This window comes from Prionailurus viverrinus, chromosome E3, assembly GCF_022837055.1.
Source record: "Prionailurus viverrinus isolate Anna chromosome E3, UM_Priviv_1.0, whole genome shotgun sequence".
NCBI classification, from domain to species: Eukaryota; Metazoa; Chordata; class Mammalia; order Carnivora; family Felidae; genus Prionailurus; species Prionailurus viverrinus.
In genome coordinates this window covers 30,232,272-30,255,832 of record NC_062576.1, presented here as the reverse complement: position 1 = coordinate 30,255,832, position 23,561 = coordinate 30,232,272, and the positions used below count along the sequence as shown (strand labels likewise).

Sequence of the window (23,561 nt, the reverse complement as noted above, 5' to 3'; positions counted from 1 at the left end):
GTGAGGACTTTCCTCTTAGGGTTGCTTGGTGCTGTGCGTGCCGTGTGCCCTGGTGCCAGACATTGTGCAGCAGCCATGTTTAGGATTATCGACCTGATGAGATATAGATGTACATGTGATGCCTTAATGACTGGAACTGAACCTGAAGAAAACGACTTTTCTCTAATGTCTTCAGATTTTCAAAGTTTTCAGAAATGTCCTACTTACCAATTAGTTCAGCATGGTGTGTGTGTGTGTGTGTGTGTGTGTGTGTGTGTGTGTGTGTCTTTGTCTCTTTGTCTAAGCTGAAGCCCACATAGTTCCACATAATCAGCGTAAAATATGAGGGAGGGAGTAATAGTTGGCTTGGCTGTAGAGGAAATTGATTATAGAGAGTTGGATGTATCCTTTGAGGAATTTCGATTTTGTCCATGTTAAGGAGAGCCATTGACATGTCCAGCACAGGGAAGGTGATATGATCATGCTGGTGACTGTACTGGGAATGCTGGATGCAAAGGGTAGGACTGGGGACAGAAGACCCCATTAAGCTGTTAAGCGGGTCCAGGTGGGAGTTTATGGGGACCTGAACGAGGGCATTCTTGGCAGAGTTGGGTAAGTCACAGGGTGGATATGTTTAGAAGCTCTTAGGAATCCTGGCTACAGGTAACAGAAACCATGCTCACACTATATTAATTAGAAGATTCCTGGAGAAGGTCCAAAAGGAATGAAATGCTGTAGAAGCCAGGACAACCTCAGGGGCCTGAAGGGTTGGAAGTGGCACTCATTATCACAGGGACTCCTGCCCCCCTGTGTCTCTTGCCTCCAGCTTCTCCACAGGACGGGGGCCATCTTCACACTCTTCAACTAAAAGGAAAAAGAACTTCTCCCTCTCAGATTTAGTTGTTAAAATCCCAGGGGCTCTCTTGGCCTTGGGTTTTGTGCCTTTATCAGAAGGGGTCTCTGTTGAAACTTTTACCACCATCACATTGGGATTTCCCAGAAGAAGTAGGGAAAAGCTATGCTGGGCAGAGCCAATCATGTACATCAACTCTGGAAATACAGGCAGGACCCAGAGATTGGGAAGGAAGATCTGAACAGGAAGGGCGGGTCAAGAATGCTTCCCAAATGTGTGGCTTTGGTAACCTGTGAAGACACCATTTCCATCCGATAATAAGGGCTCAGTTCAGTTTTAGACTAGCTTCGACTGGTCCATAGGGCTAATCCCAACTTGTATGTTATGTATTTTTGTGATTATTTGATTGGTGTGGCCTTCACAATTAGAAGCCCCGTGAAGACAGGACTGTCTCTTTTCTTTGCTATGAATCTCCAGAGCTTACTATAATGTGCTTGGCATGTAGTAGGTATTCAGCAAGTATCTATATGAATGAATGCATTCACGTGAACAAGTCCAGCAGGCAGCTGGATGGACAGCTGGGATCTCAGATGAGGACAGGGAATACAGATTTGGGGGTATCAGTGTAGGGCTGGATTGTAGACGAGCCGTGAGAGTTATCCTTATTGGCTAAGGGACTTTTATGAAAGTTCAGATACTTTGTAGACCTGTAATTTCCACGTCCACATAATGATATTGTGCCTTTTTTTTCCCTTTGCCCTGCCTAGTATTTAATGCCAGTAATTTCTACTGATAACCCTACCAATGATTTTTTCCAAATTCCAAGATAGATTAGAATTAGATTTGTGATAGATCAGGAAATAAAGGTGATAAAGAGGGAGATTCCATTTCCTTTTAAGAATAACTGACTCATAGGATGAAATCTTGGATATGATTTCAGATCACTCCTGTAAACTCTCACAAAAGATGTTTATAAAACACTTGGAACAATACAGATTGTACTAAGAAAATGTGCTTTGATCAACTCGAGATACAAAGCAGGGAACTTAATAAATCAAGTCCCATTTGTGAATGGAAAAGGACTCGAAGTTCACCTTAAAAGTAAGAATTCGGTTCACATCAAGACTTTAAATTTTATATTCTGGATAGCAGATGTTAACTTAGTTTCCTCTTCTGTATAAAAATAAAATGAATTGCAGATTTCAAATCTTGGCATCTTGAAATCTGACTCCTGATTCCTATCTCTTAATAACCATTGGAACACTAGGCTAAAAATGGAGTTTGACTTTGGTTTTTTACCCTTTAATTTTGAGATGAGTATGCTTCCAACTCTGTCTTCCCTCTGTATTCAGGAAAACCACGCCAATGTAGCTTGAATATGCTGTATTTTTTATTATTTAAATATTAGAAAAACATAGGCATGTTTATATAAAATAGTAATATTATGTTCACACTTGGGAGAGGTGGTTTGTTTCATTTTAAGGCATAAATACATTGTATTACTTTTGTAGGCTGAACACCCTCTTATCACCCTGCCATATGAGAAGATACTATAGTAAGTTGCATATATTTTTAAGTATCTTTATTTTCTAGATTCCTCTTCCCCACACCCGCCTCAGTAGAGAGAGGAGCATTTTTACTTACTTAATTTTTCATTAAAGAACTTTGACTAAATTCACCATACAACGAATGCACGCCAGTGTCTCTCTTTTTTTTTTTTTTTTTTTTTAAGCTTATTTATTTTGAGAGAGAGAGAGAGTGAGCAGGGGAGGGGCAGAGAGAGAGGGAGAGAGAGAATCCCAAGCAGGCTCTGTGCTGTGAGCACAGAGCCCAGCACAGGGCTTGATCCTGTGAACTGTGAGATCGTGACCTGAGCCGAAATCAGGAGTCAGATGCTTAACTGGCTTAGCCACCCAGGCACCCCAGGCCAGTGTCTTTTAAGCAAAGTTGTAATTTAATAGAGTATTTCTCTCTAAGAGCTCACATTGAGTAGCTTATAGCATCTCAGTTTTTAGAATTACTGTAGTGTGCATATATACATATGTGCGTGTGTGTGTGTGTGTGTATATATATATATACACACACACACATACATACACACGCACATATGTATATATACACACACACACATATGTATGTGTATGTATATGTATGTTTATGTGTATATATACATAATATAACTCAGATGATTTTCTTTTGGCTTATAGATTGATGCTTATTATTTCACATTAGAGTTTCAACAAATACCTAATATGCTAAGAATTCGTGTATTTTGAATTTTACCAAAACTGTTCAAAGGCTGGGAAAGAAATGTTTTGGATTTTAATGATAATGAGATCAATATTATAGGTTTAATTTCCTGCATAAGTTATTAACTGCATCGAAAGTTATTAATTACATGGAAAAAAATCTCTGTATTGAGACCATAGATCCCTGCAAATTGTATAACCCTTTTGAAATCAGTTTATAGAGCCGAAATGAAAGAATGTTGATTTCTGGAGGCACCCCTTACCACCTCCTGGAGAAAAAAAATGGCTAAAATGCATCTGATCTAGTACAGCTTATTCTGTATTCTGAAATGATTTTATTCTTTATGAGGTAGTTAGCTTCCTTCTTTACTAATGAATTCTTCGAAGGTAGCATCATTCAGAATAGAAAAGCTCACAGCCTAGATGTCCGGCAGAGAGTAAGCAGCTCTTACGGACGGTGGCAAACAGGAGACCCTGCAGAGAGAGGCCTGCATCCCTCATGCCGTTGTCTCTGGGCTTGTGAGGCTCACTCCTCTACTGCATCCCCTAAAATGACAACATCACTTTCCCAGACACAGGATTTCCACTCTTTTAATTTTGGCTTTTCTGATCACTGATAAATATAATTCAACAGGTAGCATTAAGTAATGGACAATGCAAATGTCCTGTTTCTACCTAGATGCAGTGTAACTAGGGGACAAATTTGAGTTATGGAAGGTGTAGAACAATTGAAATGCCCTTCTCAGTAGATGGGTGTAGGGTTTAGGCTGATAAGGTGCCTCGCAGTTGTAAACAATCTATGAAGTGATTCTAAGTATTTATATGTATTGTGTATGTAAATAGACTTTTCTAATGTGCTTCAGCTGAAGCTTCTGTCGTTTAAGTAGAGAAGTCTTGGTTATTATTTTTCTACTGAATCGTAATGCAGAAGCTATTCAGTCAGCTCTTGCTCCTGTGTCAGTGAAGTCTGAACTTAAGTAAGTTTTACTCAACATCTCAAAGGTAGCAAAATCGTAAACAGAAATTCTGTAAGGGTGGGAGTATGTGTTTCGTAGACTTCTTTTATGATTGTATTATCCATGAAACCCCGACGATAAAATAGGTTATTTTCAGAGGGCTGGGGAAGGCTGGACGAGTGCCTCACAGGCACTCCAGGATCACCATTTGAAACCACTGTTCCATGCTGTCATTAATGAAATGTTGAATCCTAGGAGGAAGGAGGGATGAATTACTCATTTATGCGTCTTATTTGTTATAACGTTATACTGTATCACTTGCTCGCATGATAAACACCAATAGGATTTGAAATCAGGATTGTTGTGAATATTTAACACCACGTTACACGTCGTCAGGAGCAATAATCACACTCCTAGTGGGGCTGGTCCGTCGTGGTACAACAGTCTTGTCTTCTGACAAAAGAGACCTGCCTGACTTTGCAAGATTATGGAGCCAAGGGTAACGAGAGCCAAAGCGTGGGAGACAAACCAGCACGTGCACCTCGCCCATTCGCAGCGAAGTTTCTTTTCCTTGTTAGGGCGTCCAGTCCAATACGGCTTGATGGGTAGGAGTCCGGATCCTCAGGCAAATGTGGTCCTGCTGGGAGCCTCGCTTGGGAGACTTGCTCCTCAAGGGGGAAAGACCTTCGAGCTGGTAGTAGTAGGAATTAGCTCTGTGACATGGAGCAAGCACTTAAGGTTCCTCACCCTGCACCTCGCTGTAAAGTGCTCCAGCCGAGCACTGTTGGGAGGGCGCGTGGAGATGGGGCATGATGGGACATGTTCCTCCAAGAGGAAATGTGATAATAGGGCAGCCGTTGACGGTGGAGCTGTCCTGCAAAAACACACATTTGGTCAACAGGTGTCATTTCCACATTTTATTGAAAGTAGGTATCTAGGTACTGGAAGAGCCCTTGATGGGGACCTGTTGTTACTGACCAGCACTTGAATGTGTCTGCTTTTGGGTGCTTCTTACAATTTTACCTAAAATGGAACCATTTTGTGCTTAAAATCCTGAAAAACAAAAACCAGAAGGTGAAATGACCAAATACTGGTTTGTTTTTTCATCTTTTGTTTTAATGGTTACTGCTTCTCTGTGGGAATGAGAATATTTACAAACTATGCTCGCAGAACCTGGTCTGGAATGCTATGATAACAGAGTGTTTGGGAGATTAGCAGTGTTTAATGTGGATATAAATCTGGGTATGATGTGTTTAGGACATGTGACAAGGAATCATTATGTCAGTCAAAATTCACTAAAAGCTTATCATTTAGTAAAATTGTTCCTTTGAGAATAAAAACATGACAGTTCAGAGGCAACCTGAAAATTTTGGGAAAGGAATAACAGTTTCTAAGGAAAGGTAAAGCATAATGTCATCAACAATTATCCCTAACAAGGGATATTCGTTGATTTTATGGCCCTTGCATGAGTTTATTGGATCCTTTTATAGAAAAAGCTTGAAAGAGAAGTACCACTGCAGGGGGAAAAAGAGAGTGAAAGGTTTTCACATGGATAGCCTTGATAAGCTGTAAAATATCCTGTATTTGTGGCAGGAGATGTGGACCCATTGAGTTGTATTTGTGATGAGTAAATGAGTTTACATCTTCTGTCAGCTGTAATTACCATCCTTGGTGCAGCTAGCTTAGAATTCTCTATAATTGACTGTAGAGTATACGTTATGGTATAGTGTGTTTGTTGTCTTTGATGTGAGCAGTTAGAGAATTTACTTAAAGGTTTCTAGTTATGATTTTAGTTTAAATCACTTTGGATCTGTTTACCTAAGTTTTATTATTATTGAGGAATAATTGACATACAGTGTTGTATTAGCTTCAGGGGTACAGCCTATTGATTGAGCAATTCACTGCATTACTCAGGACTCACCAGAGAAGTGTAGTCACCATGTGTCCTCATACAGTATTATTGGCCATATTCCCTATGCTGTACTTTTATCTCCGTGACTTATTTTACGACTGGAAGCTTGTCTCTCTTAATCCCTTGCCCCTATTTCACCATCCCCTACCTCCCTCCTCCCTGGCAAGCACCAGTTCTCTGTATTTAAGAGGCTCTTTTGTTCATTTGTTTTTAGATTCTGCATGTAAGTGAAATCATATGGTATTTGTCTTCCTCTGTCTCTGTCTCCCTAAGTTTTTCGCATCTTTTTTATTTCCAAGCTGGCAGGACCTCTTATAGCTGACAGGCTCTGCTCTTCCAGCTATGTGTGAGAGTACTTTGTGCATATTTGTCCTGAATTCACTTAGGTTTCAAGAGATACCTTTATCTGGAATTCTAAACTGTCAATGTACAACTCTTTAATAATCTTATCAGTAGCATTTATTATCTTAACTTTGTGTTAGAAGGATCAGCCTGTTTCTGTCAATTTTCTTTAGTTGTGTTATTTAAATGCATTGACTTACCGAGCATTTCCAGGGTAGGTACAGAATGGGTTTGTAATTTGGTACTGACCATTCTGCATGAAACCCAGCACTTAAAATGATGCCAGACAGAGTACATGTGCAGTAAATGCCAATTTGAATTCATGAATTGCTCTAGGGTGGCTCGTGGTTATAATATTTTCACTATTAAGTGAGCAACATTCTGTACTGGTAGTTGAGCTAAACATTCAGGCTTTATTTGAAGCCAGTAAACAGACCACTGTGCAATCCAGGGAGACCAGTTGGTTCACTTTTCCATCCAATAGTAATTTGCTTTTACAGTGCTGTTTATATAGAGGAAAGGTCAAAGGAAAGCAGTTAAATCAGTTGCTTTGCTACAGTGAAAGAGGTTTAGTATGCTGATGAAAAAAGGACAATTCAAAATGGATATTATAAAGTTTAGGCAGTTACTTTCCCCCCATCTTTATGGAGGCATAATTGACACAAATAAATGGCACAGGTTTATTTTTATTTATTTATTTTTTCAACGTTTATTTATTTTTGGGACAGAGAGAGACAGAGCATGAACGGGGGAGGAGCAGAGAGAGAGGGAGACACAGAATCGGAAACAGGCTCCAGGCTCCGAGCCATCAGCCCAGAGCCTGACGCGGGGCTCGAACTCACAGACCGCGAGATCGTGACCTGGCTGAAGTCGGACGCTTAACCGACTGCGCCACCCAGGCGCCCCTAAATGGCACAGGTTTAAAGGGTACAGTGCCATCACTCCTGACACGTTTGCATCTTTGAAACCATCGAGGATAATGGGAATGTCCGTAACTACAAAAGTATCTTTGTATCCCTTTGGAACTCTACCCTCACACCTTTTCGCCCCTGTCTCCAGGCAACCACTGATCTGCTTTCTGTCACTATAGATTAGTTTGCCTATCGTGGGCTTTTATAGAAGTGGATTTTTCATAGGATGTCTTCTTTCACTCAGCATAATCGTGCTGAGATTTGTTCATATTGTTGAGTGTATCAGTAGTTTATGCCTTTTTTATTGCTGAGGGATGCAGATACTCTACAATTTATATATCTCTTCACTGTCGATGGCCATTTGGGTCTTTCCAATTTCTGGCTATTACAAATAAAACCTATCTGAACATTTTATATGCAAGTCTTTGTATGGACATACGCTTTCTTTCCCCTTAGGCATGTACCTAGCCGTGGGATGGCTGGATCATATGGTAGGTATATGTTTAACTTCTTAAGAACTGCCAAATTATTTTTCATGTTGTTGTGTCCTTTGACATTCCTTGCCAACATTGCATGGCAGTTCCATTTGCTCCACATCTCTGTCAGTAGTTGGTGTGGTCAGTCTTTTTAATTTTAGCCATTCTAATAAGCATGTCGTGGTTTCTTATTGTGCTTTTAATTTGCATTTTCCAGATGACTAATGCGTTGAGCATATTTTCCGGTGCTTATTTGCCATTTTTCTGTGAAATGCCAAATCTTTTACTCATTTATTGGATTGTATGTTTTCTTATTATTGAGTTTTGAGAGTTCTTCTTATATTCTGGGTATGGATTCTTTTTCAGATATATCATCTGTTAATATTTTCTTTCAGTCTGACTTGTCTTTTAATTCTGTTAACAATGCCTTTCAAAGAGCAGATGTTTTTGGTTTTTGTGAAGTTCAGTTTATCAGTTTGTTCTTTGATGGGTTATGCTTTTGGTATCCTATTTAAAAAATCTTTACCTAGGGGCGCCTGGGTGGCGCATTCGGTTAAGCGTCCGACTTCAGCCAGGTCACGATCTCACGGTCTGGGAGTTCGAGCCCCGCGTCAGGCTCTGGGCTGATGGCTCAGAGCCTGGAGCCTGTTTCCGATTCTGTGTCTCCCTCTCTCTCTGCCCCTCCCCCATCCATGCTCTGTCTCTCTCTGTCCCAAAAATAAATAAACGTTGAAAAAAAATTAAAAAAAAAAAAATCTTTACCTAACCCTAGGTCATCAAGATTATCTCCTGCATTTTCTTGTAGGTGTCTTATAGTTTTAGATTTTACATTTAGATATCTGATCCATTTTGACTTAATTTTTGCATGTGGTGCAAGGTGCAGATCAGAGTTCATGCTGTCTGCGTGTGGATGTCTCGTTGGTCTAGCACTGTTTGTTGAACTGACCACTCTCTTTCCTGAATTGCCTTTGCACCTTTTCCAAAATCAGTTGGTTGTCCATAAGTGTTGTGTCCATTTGAGACCCTCTGTTCCATTGATCTATTTGTCTCCCTTTACGCTAGTCTCACACTGTATTACTATGGCTTTATAATAAGTCTTGAAATTTGGTATTGTCATTCCTCCAACTTTTCCTCAGAGTTGTTTTGACTATTCAGATTTTTTGCATATGCATATGAAGTTTGGAATCAGCTTACCAGTTTATACAAAACAGCCTGCTGAGGTTTTGTTTGGGATTATATTGAATCTGTATTATCAGTTTGGAGACAACTGACTTCTTAACAATACTGGGTCTTCCAACCTATGAACATGTTATTTCTCTCTGTTTGTTTAGGTCTTTAATTTTTCTCAGCAACATTTTGAAGTACAGAGCTTGCACATCTTTTGTCAAGTTTTATCCCTAAGTATTTCATATTTGTGGCATTATTTATTGTAAGTGGTGGTCTTAAAAATTTCAACATAAAATTGTTCATTACTAGGATAGAAATACAGTTTTGTATATGAATTCAGTTTTGTGTATAAACCTTACATCCTGCAACTTTGTTAAACTCACTTATTCTGGCTTTTTTGTGAAGTCCATTGGCTTTTTTCACATAAAGAATGTCGTATTTGAATGAAGACAGTTTCATTTTTTCTTTTCTAGTATGGATGCCTGTTGTTTCTTTTTCTTGTCTTACTGCACTAATTGGAACCTCTAGTATAATATTAGATAGAAGAGGTGAGAGTGGACATCCTTGTCTCAGCAGTCATTCAGTCTTTCACCATCAAATGTGATGTTAGCAGTAATTTTTTGTGGATTCCCTTTATCAGGTTGAGGAAATTCTCTTCTAAGTTTGCTAAGTTGTTTTTTTTTTGTTTTTTTTTTTTTTTAATCAGGAATGGTTTTTGGATTTTGTTAGATACTTTCCTGGCTTTATTGGGATGATCACATGGTTTTAATATATTAGTTTGCTAATATGGTAAATTACGTTGAGTATATTTCGAACAGTAAACCAGCCTTACATTCTTGGGATAAACCCCACTTGGTCATGATATATTATCCTTCTTTTGTATTGTTGAATTTGATTTGCTAAGATTTTGTTTAGAATTTTTACATGTGTGTTCATGAGGGATGTAATAGCTTCTTGTAATGTGTTTGTCTGGCTTTAGTGCCAAGTTGATGCTGGTCTCATAAAAGAAGTTGGGAAGTATTTCCTCCTGTTCAGTTTTCAGAAAGAATTTGTGTAGAGTTGGTACTGTTTTTTCCTTAATTGTTAGAATTCACCAATATGGCCATCTAGATCCAGACTTTTCTTTGAGGGAAGATTTTAAAGTACAAAATCAGTTTTTTAAAATAGATCTGTGGCTATTCCAGGTATTTATGTCTTTTTGAGTGCGTTTTGGTACTTTGTATCTTTCACAGACTTCATTTCACGTGCACTGTTGAATTTACTGCCATAAAGTTTTTCATAATAGTTCCTTATTATCGTCTTCATGTCTATGGGATCTGTATGGTGATGTCACCTCTCTCGAACTAATACTGGCGATGTGTATCTTCTCTTTTTTCCTGAGCTGTTCAGCTGGAAGTTTCTCAATTTTTTTTCCACCCTCTCAAAGAACCAACTTTTGGTTTCCTTCATTTTTCTTTTTTTGAAAATTTCATTGATTTTCTGCTCTGATCTTCATTATTTCCTTTCTTCTGCTTACTCTGTGTGTGTTTGTAACTTTAATTAGTTTTTCTTTTGTTAAATTTTTCTAATGTTATACAGTATGGTTCCATTAAGGTCTTCCTTTAAACGTCCCTCCCCAAGGCAGTGAAGATACCTAGGCTCTGAGAAGTTAAGAGAGTCAACAGTGAATATGCAGAGCCTTGTATCTGTTATCTTACAGGGTTCGTAAATGCTGTGACACAGGCAAGTTAAGAGTGCAAAGAGATTTAGCCTGTAAAGAGTGGGATAAGAGGGCCTTTTTGGAGAATTTGATGACTTAGTCATCTTACTTTGTTGAAGTCTAAGATAAAATTTATGACATCAGGGCGCCTGGGTAGCTCATTCGGTTAAGCGTCCGACTTCGGCTCAGGCCATGATATCACGGTCCGTGAGTTTGAGCCCCACGTCTGGCTCTGTGCTGACGGCTCATAGCCTGGAGCCTGCTTCAGATTCTGTGTCTCCATCTCTCTCTGACCCTCCCTTGTTCATGCTCTCTGCCTCTCTCTGTCTCAAAAATAAATAAACATTAAAAAAAATTAAAAAAAATAAAATTGATGACATCATATCCAAAGTAGTAGTTCCTAAAATTTATTTTGCGTTGGTTGCAGACCTCCTCCTTGGTTGCTTTGTTCAGAAAAATGAGTTAGAATATTCTAGGAGAAGTCTGCGTATAGCAAATGTTCCCTTGGGTTTAATTGACAAACCTGCTTTTTGTTTCTATTAAGACTGTTGGCAGTGGTCATGGTAACGAGCTGTAACAGTAGCGGCAGGTGTTGCTGACAAGATTACTGTTGAATAGGAGGAAAATCTGGCGGCAGGAAGTGGGGGCATTGTTATAAAGATATCAATATTTCGCTGCAAACTTAGTCTCATTGAGGAGTATTTCTCTCTTCTTTAACACATTATAACTTTAAATAAAATAAAAAACTTTAAACAGAATTTAAGAGTTTTTATCATCAAAAAGCTTAGTTGTATAATTATTTTATAAATGGAGTGAAGCCAGCATATTGTAATAATATCTTCTCAGTGTCCATATAAGGTTGAATCTGAATCAAGGTACTGTATTTAGGATCTTGAAAAATATGTAATAGCTGTTTGCTGGGGCAGCAGTAGCATGGCTGGTGGTCAACTATAGGGAAGAAACAGAAGGGAAAGAAATGGAGTTATTTTCAAATGGCCATGAGGGCAGAGAGTTATTATGTGCATTATTTTAGTTTCTCTTACAAGGAGAGGGTGGGCACTGTGAACCTGAGCATTTTAAAATAATTTATGGTTGAAAGAGCAAGCTATTCCTTTAACAGTTTGTTTCTCAAAATTAGTTTTTTAGAGGAGAAAACAGCGATGAGATTAAGCGGGATTAAGTGTCTGGTTTGTAAGGGTGCCCAGACTTTGAGTCAGAAAAACTGGATTCTAATCCTGCCTCCCTACTTTATACTCTGTAAGTGGGACCGTAGCCTGAAGACACTTTTCCTCTGGTTGTGGTTTAAATGAGAAAATATATGAGTTAGTACTTAGTAAATGTTTAAAACTATTTGACAAGGGAACCGTTTTTCCTTTCTCAAGGACTCAAGGAAATAATTAAGAGTCACATGGACATAAGAATCTACTTAGAGTTTTTGTTTTCCAGAGTGACTCCAACCTCATCATCCACTTCATCTGTTTTTAGGTTATATATATTTTTTTCTTTTTTTTTTTTAACGTTTATTTATTTTTGAGACAGAGACAGAGCATGAACGGGGGAGGGTCAGAGAGAGAGGGAGACACAGAATCGGAAACAGGCTCCAGGCTCTGAGCAGTCAGCACAGAGCCCGACGCGGGGCTCGAACTCATGGACCGCGAGATCGTGACCTGAGCCTAAGTCGGACGCTTAACCGACTGAGCCACCCCGGCGCCCCTATATATGTTTTTTTCTAATTAAACAAATGCACCTGATTTTCATACATTTATAATTGCTTTAAAACCTGTTAAAACTTGGTGGCTCAGGGGTTAAGTGTCTACTTCAGCTCGGGTCATGATCCCATGGCTAGTGGGTTCAAGCCCTGTGTCGGGCTCTGTGCTGACCGCTCAGAGCCTGGAGCCTGCTTTGGATTCTGTGTCTCCCTCTCTCTCTGCCCCTCCCCCACTCGTGTGTGTGTGTGTGTGTGTGTGTGTGTGTGTGTGTGTGTGTGTGCGCGCGCGCGCGCGCGCGCATGCGCCTGCTCTCTCTCTCCCTCCCTCCCTCTCCTTCCCTCCCTCCCCCCTCCCTCAAAAATAAATAAACACTAAAAAAAAATTTTTTTTAAACCTGTTAGCGCTTCTGTTTGGTCTCAAACTTTGTAACAAGGTGCCCAACAAACAATATGTGCAAAAACAAGTGTTGCTTCTTGTCATTACAAGTTTTCGTGTTTATAAAACATTCCCACAGCATGCATGTGTGCAATTTTCCCTCTCGTGATACGTACTCCGGAATGTCCATTTTCCTCTGTGTGGAGCCGTTAGCTTTCTTCAGGTTAAAGGAAGATAGTGAGGTGGAGATTATTGGGTGATAAAAAGTATTGGAGTAGAGGGATCATTTGCATATCCCTCTCTTTGCTGGAATGCCCCTGCCCTCCTCCCCCACCTTCCTATCCTTTCCCTATCTATTCTCTTAAGATTTAGCTTCTTTGCCAATCCTCCTGCCCAGTTGTGTTAAAGACCCCCTCCCTTTTCCCATAACACCTTGCTCTCATCTAACGTTCCTTACCACACTATGTTGTGACTGTATGGTTTCTTGTCTGTCTCCCTAACAAACCTTAAAGGCAGGGAATTGGTCTTACTCATCTCCGTTTCCCAGCGCCCAGCAGAACTCCTGACTTAAAAGGTGCTCAGGGAAGGGCACCTGGGTGGCTCAGTGGGTTAAGCCTCTGACTTCAGCTCACCTCATTAATCTCCGTTCATGAGTTCAAGCCTCGTGTCAGGCTCTGTGCTGGCACTAAGCCTGGAGCCTCCTTTGAGTTCTGCGTCTCCCTCTCTCTCTACCCCTCCCCTGCTTGCTCTCTCTCAAAAATAAATAAACGTTAAAAAAAAAAAAAGTGCTCAGGGAGATGGCGTTATATAGGAAACATTGAGTTTGATGCATAATGTTCAGAGAGTAAGGATATACTGTTTATCTAATAAATGTATTCATATCCCCTTCTCTTCTCTCATCTCTCTCTTTGAATCTTTCCCTCTTCGTCTTCCTCTCTCTTTTTCCACTCCGGGAACATTTGAGCGAGAAGAATGAGCTGAGGTGTTTTCTTAGTGTTATTGGCAGCCTTTGTGGTATTACCTTGTGCTTAGTAGGTCCACGGACTTGTTTGGATCCCTGGGATACCTCCATGGAGTCCCATTTTCACCGCTGCAATCAGAATGGGATGTCACTGTGATGTAGCTACCCTTTTACATTAGGTACACAGGCCAGTTGGCTACAAACACAGTCCGCTTTTAATGCCTTCACAAAGCCAGTCTAGCAGAGCCACAGCAAATTAGGTGCTGAAATTGAAATTATTGGAACTGAAGGAGCACTTTTAAAGAGGCGACTGGCCCCTGCTTCATCTTTCTGTACTGTAGGGTACTACACAGAATTAAAGCTGTGCTGAGTCAGTCATGTGGTACTGAACCTCCCTGTGGGCTAAGTTCTGCCTGGTTTCTGGATGCTGAGGCACAGAGACTACGATGTGCTACTGGAAAAAAAAATAACAAAATTACCTGATGATGTTACGTATTCATATATAGTCTACCTGATGAATGGATGACCATTTCTTTTCAAAGGGTGCTCTTGAGCCAGAATAAAAAAAAAAAAACAAGCACAAATTACAAGTGAACTCTGACGTGGTATGTAGCAAGGAGAATGTTGAGGTGTGAGGTCCTGAACCATAGTTCAGCCCAAAAGACTGAACATTACTTATTCAGGTGGGAGGGACCTATAAAAGGATAAATTGTTTGAATGTGTGGGCCAAGTTTATTTGCTCATTCTTCTCACCATTTTTTAGAGTTTCTGATAGAGACGTCTGGAAGCCAGGTGACCTGGTCTCCTAAGTTACTGCTGAAATTCATGTTCATCGGATGCTGCTCAAAAGCAGCAGAAACACTCATGAGTAAAAATGATAAATAAGGCTCATGCAGTGGATTGATGTCTGTGTATTCTGCACTCACCAGGACAGCGCGGTGAATTTCTGTTCGTGTGTTTCTGCAGCTGAATCTTGCCTTTTAAGCGTATCAGTGAGTCTCCGCATTATCGGAGGCCTTCATTATCTAAATTGTTGAGCTTTCACCCATAAAGCGGAGCATCCTATTTGTCATAAAAAACCAAAACCAAAAAATGAGTATTGTTTCTGTTAATATACCATTATTTCCGGGAGTAAAATTTGAGAAGGACGGGCTTTTCAACGTAAGCTTTGAAAGATACTAAATTTCGGATGAGATCTTTTCCGTTAGGGTTTAATAACTCCCCTTCCCTAGATAACTTTTCCAGGTAGGATGTGTGGTCATCATCTATGTTTCTTTGGCATCTGTAGTAAAGAAATAGGAGTGTATAGTTAGTAGAGTTAGCCTGTCCGTGAGGTATATTTACATTTCTGCTTTGTTACCCTAATAAGAACTTAGGGCCGTCAGGGTACCGCCAGTCGTTTTTAGAGGTCTAATACTTAGGGGTGGAGGGGGTGGCTGGAAGGAAGGAAGGGAACCAACCAAGTATTAAGGGGGGAAAAAAAGTGAACAAATGCACAGAACTTGAAATTTAATATCCTGGAAATCAGCAAACTTTCAGAAAGCACGCAGCCATTATAATGAAAGATGAAAAGTCGAATTCATTTTACCTTGCCTTTGAGTTAAAATTACTGAACTGATAGAGGTCTTGAGTTGTTTTATGCCACCCCCTTGCCTAACTTGGGCCATGTTTTACATTCGCCCGTAGAAGTCTCTCCTCTAATCTCTTCTAGAATTGTCCATGACATCTTTTATAAAAGGTCAACTGTCAGAAAGAAGTGATGTTTACTTTAAAAATAGAGTGTCACAATTTATATCTTTTGGTCTGTCAGAGTCTGAAATACAGCTATGGCCCTCATTAGATGTATTGTTCTCTTACAGATGCTTTCAATTTGGGAAGTAATAAGATGCTGTCTCTTTATTAATGGAGATGACAGTCTAGTTATGTTAGAAAAAAATAAGTTTTGATTTATTGTTAATGGTGAAGTTAGAGTGTTCTTAGAAGTTACCGAGAGTTAAATGCTGTCATTCTGTCTCTTCCTGCTAAGAACAAAAGCAAATGATTGTGAAGTATTTCAGTGCGTTGAACCTGAAGTTAGAGCCTGCCTTTCTCAGTATTGTAAGAAGCACTTTGCCGAGTTGCTATGGAGACAGATTTAAATTATTGAGTTGAAAGTTATGATGTTGATCTTGATACAGATCTTCTGTGAGAGATAGGCATTGGAAACTAAAAATTGTAAAGCTACTCTTACAACTATTTCGAAGACAAACAGTGACCGTGCACTTGTTGTGCGGTAGATGGTGTGCTAGAGACCTGGGTACCCAGATGGAAAGACAAGGTTCTCTGCCGCCAGGAGCTCAGATTCTCCTGGGGAAGTAATCAGACACAGGGACCAGATCAGGACCGCTGGTAGAATGTGGACATGTGCGAGGTGCCGTGGGAGCACTGCAGGAGCTGGGCGATGCTTGAGCGGACTTTCAGCGTGTGCGAGATTTGTCTGACAGACAGGGAGGTGGGACAGAGGTGGTGTGCCCACAAAGGAAACTGCATGGGTTTGGGCTCAGAGATGAAAAGGTATTTTAAAGCAGTTCTTTTAAATCGCTTTACATCTTCTTAGCCATACTCTTAGGAAATATTTGGGGGATGCTAAATATTTGAATTCATGAGCCATTTGAATGTTCTCTGCAGTCAGTCTGCCGACTGCCCATTTCACAGTGTAACTGAGGTGTTGGACATCTCCAAACGTCATGAGGATTAAATGAGAGACTGTCTTGTGGAGGGCGTAGCTCAGAGTCTGACATTTAGTAAAGCTTGTAAGGAAACGTGCGTTGCTTTTTTAACGGCATCAATATTATCATTGCTCATTCCAGATTTCTGGTTATTTCGGATGCTTTTGTAACAGTGAGGGTAGTCTGTTGTAAAACATTTCCCATGCTTGCTGGATTGCAAATCTTGTGTGTAACGCCCTGTCGCATGCCTACTGTGTGCTCAGCATTGGCTAGGACCCAGTGTAGAGAAGTACACGTGGCTCCTGCCCTCAGGCAGCTCCCGCCTTTGCCGAGAATGTAAAGGGACAGATAGGAAGTGAAGGGTACTGTATGGCTGCCATGCAGTTGTTCAGTATGTTATTTAAAGTTGTGTCGTGTTGGGGCGCCTGGGTGGCGCAGTCGGTTAAGCGTCCGACTTCAGCCAGGTCACGATCTCGCGGTCCGGGAGTTCGAGCCCCGCGTCGGGCTCTGGGCTGATGGCTCGGAGCCTGGAGCCTGCTTCCGATTCTGTGTCTTCCTCTCTCTCTGCCCCTCCCCCATTCATGCTCTGTCTCTCTCTGTCCCAAAAATAAATAAACATTGAAAAAAAAATTTTTTTTAAGTTGTGTCGTGTTTTCAGGTGGGTCTAGGGCACCAGGGACAGAGATGGCAGACAGAGCCAGCGGTGCCGAAGACGCAGGGAAAAAACGAACCTGAGAACTTCATGCAGTGGTCTGGCTGTGTGTAGGAGGGAAGCAGTTGCCCGCGGTATGCCTCCGGGCTGCCACCGGGAGTCTCTTCCATTCACATCTAGGTAATTGACATGCCATCGTTTTGTAGGGTCACTAGGAGAGGTCAGCCACATACCTGTCTTTTTCCTTTCACGTTGAAGGGATTTATTATATCCTTCCCCAATAGTAGTTTTCATCAGATATGAGGAATAAGCACCAGGCATAGAGTAGGAGGTAGGCATGGTTGGGGGAAGGGCTAGGAGGTGAACGTACTAGAAAATAGACTTCATTTCGGTCTCTGACAACTCGCCAACAAAAAGTTCAGTAACAAATACTGAAGGACTGCCCTGTGCCAATTACTGTGCTGGAAACCAGGGATAAACACAGAGACGAGCAGATGACCTTCCTCACCCCGCTGACCTGAGAGCCTCGTGGGCGTGTGAAAAGATAGAGTGAACCAGTGAATAAGGAGCACGTGGGGTGGCGGTCACCGGCCAGGAGGGTGCAGAAGGGTCGGGGGCAGTACGGCACAGGGTGCTCCAGGGAGAGGACACGGTAAGGGTTATTGGGAACTGTGAAGGCGCACCTTCCTTCGTCGTCTTTTCCAGCTGTCTGATGCCAGGTAGGGACAGGGAACCCTGAGCGCCCGTTCCAGACATTGGCCACCACGGCTTCTCCTCCAGGCACCCCTCTCCTTGGCGGAGTTTGGGCCGTAGCAGTGGACTGGGGCGCTGGCCGTGTTGGAGCTTCCTGTGAGTCGGGCTGCTGTCCGCCTGGCTTTGGTCTCCTAGACAGGGGCCGTATGCTTCCGCGGGGCCGTGGATTTGTGAACCAGCTGCTAGGTCGGCTGCTGGATGCTGTGGGATCAGGGCAGGTTAAATAACATCCAGGAAATTGTTCTAGAGCTTTCTACATCTGTGTTGCTCTTTCCTGAGTGGCCCGGGGGAATGACGTTCTCTCCCACACTTGAATCTCGAATGCGTGAATAAGACTAAGCGCCAGCATGCAGGCAAGAATACGGGGAGAACAAGAGGCTGGATTTCGTTATGAGCTTCCGTTCGTTTAACAACCCTTGGTAGGAAACTTCTAAATGCATGGTAGTAACATACTGAATTATGCGCGCAGAGAACCCAGAGTGACGAACAGCAGAAGCTGCTTTCTGGCGGTGCACGTGTTAGCTGTTGAAACCCGTGTGTGAGGGATGGCCGTGGAAGCCGACTGCCGGGCCTGTGGCTGTGCTGTGGCACAGAGGCCCGAGAGAGCCTGCCCCGAGGAGGCGCCTTCTCCCTCCCCTCGGATCCCAGGTTCCGGGGGCATTCGAATTCTATTTTTAAACAGAATACTCAATTATCTCTGCTTCACTTAGAGTCTGAAAAGCTGTGTTTAATAATAAATGTGGTGTGTGTGTGTGTGTGTGCGTGCACGCGTGTGTGTGTTTATGTGTTTGAATCAAAACAGTTTCACAACAACGGTCGCATCCCCTGCACTGACAAAGAAAACCTTTCCCCCGTCATCTCTACTAAATGCAATAGCTTGATATTTGGGATTTTTAAAGCTGAAAGTCTTAATGCCTGTCATTCAGTGAAAGAAAATGTGAGCTCCTTATAGTAATCCGAAAATTGCATAATCCACTTTAAGATTTGTACCACATTTCTATTTATTCATCTCTTTTCCTGTTCTTTGCTTGATTTAAATATCTAAATTACTGGAAGAAATTGTTTGCTCTTTAACGGATTTGAGGCTTAACTATCTAAAGGCTTAATTATAATTTCTTCATTGTTTCTTAGCAATTACTATAAAAATACAATATTATTTTCATACAGGAAGCTGAAAATGCAGGCTGTTCTAAAGGAAGCTGTTGTGTAGTTCCTTCCTTTCCAAACTTTGAGCCCAATGCTTTTCCTCACCCCAAGTTCAAGGGCTTAGTTTACGTGTGTGAAAATAAACTGAACACTTAGTCACAAAGGAGAATCTTGAGGCTGCTAAGCAAACAGAGGTTCAGTATAAGCTTTTGAGGTGCTCACAGCATGTGGTAAAAAATAATAAATTTCAGAGTGGATAGTATGAGGAAATAAAGGTGGAAGAAAACAAACTGAGGGGTCAAGTTCAGTACCTAAATTGTGTACCTTTTAATCGCATTACTGTCGTTTCTGTGGGGGCTGGTCTTTGAAAACTGTTCTTTGAAAACACAGAATTGTCAGTATTTTCCAAGGAAGGATTTGGCAGATTTTATAATTTTTTCTTCAAAAAAATTTTTTTGTCATTGCAGCTCTTTGAAATAGCAAGAAGAGAAAAAAAAAATAATACTAAATTCCTCTGTGATAAAATTATTCCAGATTATCTACTGACTTCATTCAGGTAGCTGTTAATAAGTTCAAGTAGTTCAGGATAGTCCGTTCTAAATATCTCTTTCAATATGGATGGCTTGCTGAAGTCTGTGTTAGCTTGTTGAAGTCTTTTTTTTTGACACTGACAGAAGAAATGAGACAAGTAAGTTGTCCGTATTTATTTAGTGTAAATAATTGTGCTTGTTTTCCATAAGACACTGGAAGCTATACTCATGTTAACCTCTGTTGAGGCTCAAAGTTCACTGGGAAATTACCTAGAAACTTCTGTCTTACTAATCAGCATCGCCTGGGAAAAAGAAAATGTAGAAGCCTTGCTAGTAATATTATGGATGACTTTTTGTTATCAGCGGAGGTCTGTGAGCTGACACTGTGAAGAATACCAAGCACCACTGCAGTCTTTGCCAGGAAAGCATACGCACGGTTTAAGATTGCCGACACAGAAGGGGCGAACGGTATCCGAACTTCTGTCACCGAGTAGGAACAGGAGGGGAAGAAGGAAACAATAAGGGTCAATAGTTTGCCCTTTAGTTTCCAAATCACGTTAATGATCCCTGGAGTAGGGTTATGTCGTGTTTACTGTCTCACCTTGGTACTTGGTAGAAACTGCAAAACTGTCCAAAGACGTGACACAGTCTGAGCTGGGCAAGCCATGCAAGGGCAAGGCAGGCTCATCTTCAGGAACGTCCTGGGGTAGAGTCAGCCCAGCAGCTGTCCGCCTGATGGTCAGGAGCTGACTGTCCTGGATCAGGTAAGTGCGGAGGCCACGGTCGGCCACAGGCGGCTGCTTCCATCGGGCGAATTGCATCAGCAGTGGTGGGGCCCCCAGGGGTTTCAGTGGGCAAATGGGAAGCGCAGCATTGTTTCTAGGGGAGGCAGCAAGGTGGAGTAGACGGAGGCAGGGGTCAGGGCTCCAGTTCCAGCCCTTGGCAACTTGCTTGGAGGCTTTGGACAAATCATTGCGCTTTTTTAGGCTCTGCTTCCTCATGTGTAAAGTGAGGGGGCTGAATCACATGGTCTCAGAGGCCCTGGCCCCGTTCGGCCTCTGAGTGCAGTGACCTTAACGAGGTCACCAGTGGAGCACCGTTCCTTCCATCCCCAAGCGCTAGTACCCCTCTCTCATGGGACTCGGGCTGCCGTGTGTCCACGGTGTGCTGTCAGTCACCAGGTGCTGTCCACTTCTTCCTGGGAAAAGCCTTTTGTTTTTTTTTTTAAGTTTATGTATTTATTGAGAGAGAGAGAGAGAGCGAATCCCAAGTCCACTCGTTGTTGTCAGTGCAGAGCCCCATGTAAGGGCTCAAACCCACGAACCTGTGAGATCATGACCGGAGCCAAAACCAAGAGTCAGACGCTTAAGTGACTGAACCACCCAGGCGCCCCAAAGGGAAATGCCTTTTGTCTTTTCTTCCTTCTCACCGCCTCTGCATTTGACCAGACTCTCCGTATACTTGTCAGGATGATTGCCTCACCCTCTTGCCTTCCACCCTCCCTGCCCCCAACCCCCTCATCCTGTTCCTGTTTTCAGTGCGAGTCCCTCCTTTCCCATCCCATCCTGTGCGGAGTCTCACCTCCCTTAAACACTGTTTCCATCAGGAGTGTTTCCCCGTTCAGAAATGATCAGCCTGCACTGTGATCCTGTCCCACCCTCCCCATCTACCTTTGTTTTCTGTCACTCTCCAGCACACCCTGCTGTGTAGTGAGACCAGTTTATAGCTGTTTTCGCGCATCTTCCGTATTCCTTCCTGCTCGTGTCATTTGTTGATTTTGGTTCTTTTATCTGGAATACCTTTTTCTCTTCATAACCTGTACATGTAACAAATTCAAGAGGCAGGAAGGGTAGGATGACTGAATAAAGCTCTGTATGTTGGGGCCGAAAGAAGTAGCGAGAGAGGTGGGGTTAGCCGGACAACAAAGGGAAGAGCGTTTGTGAGCCAAGAGGAAAGGACAGTCGATGTTAAACACGCAGGGGGTTTGAACCCTAGAGAAAGGAAGTTGTGAAGAAGCTCGCTCACATCAAGTGACCTTTGCCCTCGATAAAACCGAAGCCACGTTCAGCTGCTCAGGGTGAAGGGGTGTTGCCGGAAACCTAAAGAAAGTAGGGATCCTCACGTGCTGCGGGCTCTGGCGTTGGCATTAAGCAGCGGTGAGTAAAGGGTTTACTGAGGAGCGTTGGGAGTCCACCTGAAATGAACTAACCTGCGGGCGTCGGGGACAGAATCCTCTCTGTTTTCGGACTGTGTCCAGCAGTGCTTGGCCTTAGGGATCTGGATGGGGGAGCGGAGTTAAATACTGGTATCGGTGAAGCGGCCGTCTCCCCTCCGCCGCCCCTGCCCGGTTCCAGGCTGGCAGAGAGGAGTGAGGGCAGAGGAGGGCTGGGTGACCCAAGACGGGCCGTGCACGGTCATTCGCTGGCCTGCTCTGCTGCTCTCTCCTTTCCTCCATCCTCCCTCCACTGTCGTTCCCTCACTCTCACTGCATGGCCTGGCTCCCGCCCACTGGGAACGTGGAAGCAACCGGAAGGCAGCTTCTGCCAAACGCTGCCGCCCAGCAGAACCTGTGCCCTGCGCTCAGCTTTCCCTCCCCCACCCCCCGCAGGCCCCGTCTGCGGTGCCCCTTCTGTGCTGGATACCAGCCCCTCTCACCTACTCAAGAGCTGTCCTCTGCTCTTGAAGTCTTTGGACTTCCTTCCACGCCATCAGCTGTTCCCTGGGCAGGGGCAGAGTGGGATTTCATATAATCGTCATCGACCGTCTGCCAAGCAGGCACAAAGCAGCAGTGCAGTTGAAGGGACTGGCTGTTAAGTGGAAGAGGGAAGTGACCATATCAAGGAATGACGGACAGTAAAAGGGTGGTGGGATCAGTGGCGTGGACGCCCCGGGAGGGTGAATGGATTGTCGGATCCAGGTTATGGACGAAAGTGAGCTGGAAATCTAGGAGGTGGTGGTCGGAGGGTAGGTGCATGAAAGTGATGACCGAGGAGTATTCTTGGTTTGGCAGGTGGTCATGGGGGTGAGGGGTGTTGGATAGCAGCCACAGGAGTGGGGGCGGTCTGATGACAGGACATTCGAAGCCAGGGGCCTCCGGGGAGGTGGGGGAGTGATGGTGGATAGCAGGGAAGATACCTACCCCCTCTCCAAGTCCGGTAGCTCGAGGGCTGTGGGGCGGAGAAGTACCCTGATGGGGCTTCAGGGGAAGCAAGGTGAGAGCGAGCCAGGGTTTCTCTCTCCACTGCAGCCTGTGCTTCACGCAGCAGCCAGAGGGGTCAGTCTGTAGCAGAAGTCTGACTGTTTCTGTCCCCATCGTACTCCGGGTACTCTTTGTTTTTTAAATTAGTTTATTTATTTTGAGAGAGAGCAAGCACAGGGGAGTGGCAGAAAGAGAGGGAGAGAGAGAATCCCAAACAGGCACGAACTGTGAGATCATGGCCTGAGCCTAAAAAAAGAGTCAGACTCATGGGGGCGCCTGTGCGGTGAAGCATCCGACTTTGGCTGAGGTCACGATCTCCCAGTTTGCGAGTTGGAGCCTCGCGTCGGGGCCTGTGCTGGCAGCTCAGAGCCTGGAGCCTGCTTCCGATTCTGTGTCTCCCTGGCTCTCTGCCCCTCCCCCGCTCACACAATGTGTGTGTCTCTCAAAAATAAACATCAAAAAAATTAAAAAAAAAAAAAAGAGACACATAACTAACTGATCCACCCAGGCGCCCCCACAAGTATTCTTTACAGCTTGATCCCTCACCTCCTTCAGGGTTAGGGTTATTCAGGTGTCTTCCTCCCGGGGATTTTCTGGCCACCCTCTCTGAAATGGGGCTTCTCTTGCCAAGTACTAACATCCCCATTCTCTGCCTTTCTGTTTGTCTCTACAGTACTTATCACTCTTTGACGGTATACATTTTATTTCCTTATTCGTGTATTTGTGAGTTATTATGTCTTAATTTTTAAGTGCTGTGTTCCCCCCATACCCAGAACAGAACTTGGCAAAAGGCAAGTATTTGGTGAATATTAGTTGAAGGTAGAATTGATGGAGGGAGAGAGGGAGGGAGTGCAGGTGGGCTGAACAAAGAGGTACAAGGGACATCAAGAACGAGGAGACAGTGTCGTCGCAGAGTTCGGCTTCTAGGGTGCGTCTGGCATGGGATTGTTTCGTGGGGGGTTGGAGAGGGTGGGAAGGTTCCCG

General features: G+C 43.1%; 1 protein-coding gene across 5 annotated transcripts in view; it reads left to right on the top strand.

Moving 5' to 3' along the window:
* The window catches only part of MRTFB (myocardin related transcription factor B), a 190,895-nt gene that overhangs the window by 7,899 nt on the left and 159,435 nt on the right, over window positions 1-23,561 (top strand). The window contains exon 1 of one of the 5 annotated variants that reach the window (XM_047838244.1): window positions 20,071-20,142. The exons of the other annotated variants lie outside the window; for them this stretch is intronic. The gene's annotated coding sequence lies outside the window, so the exon portion shown is untranslated. Of the gene's footprint in view, window positions 1-20,070; window positions 20,143-23,561 lie in introns of those variants that run through there. 5 annotated transcript variants of the gene reach the window in all.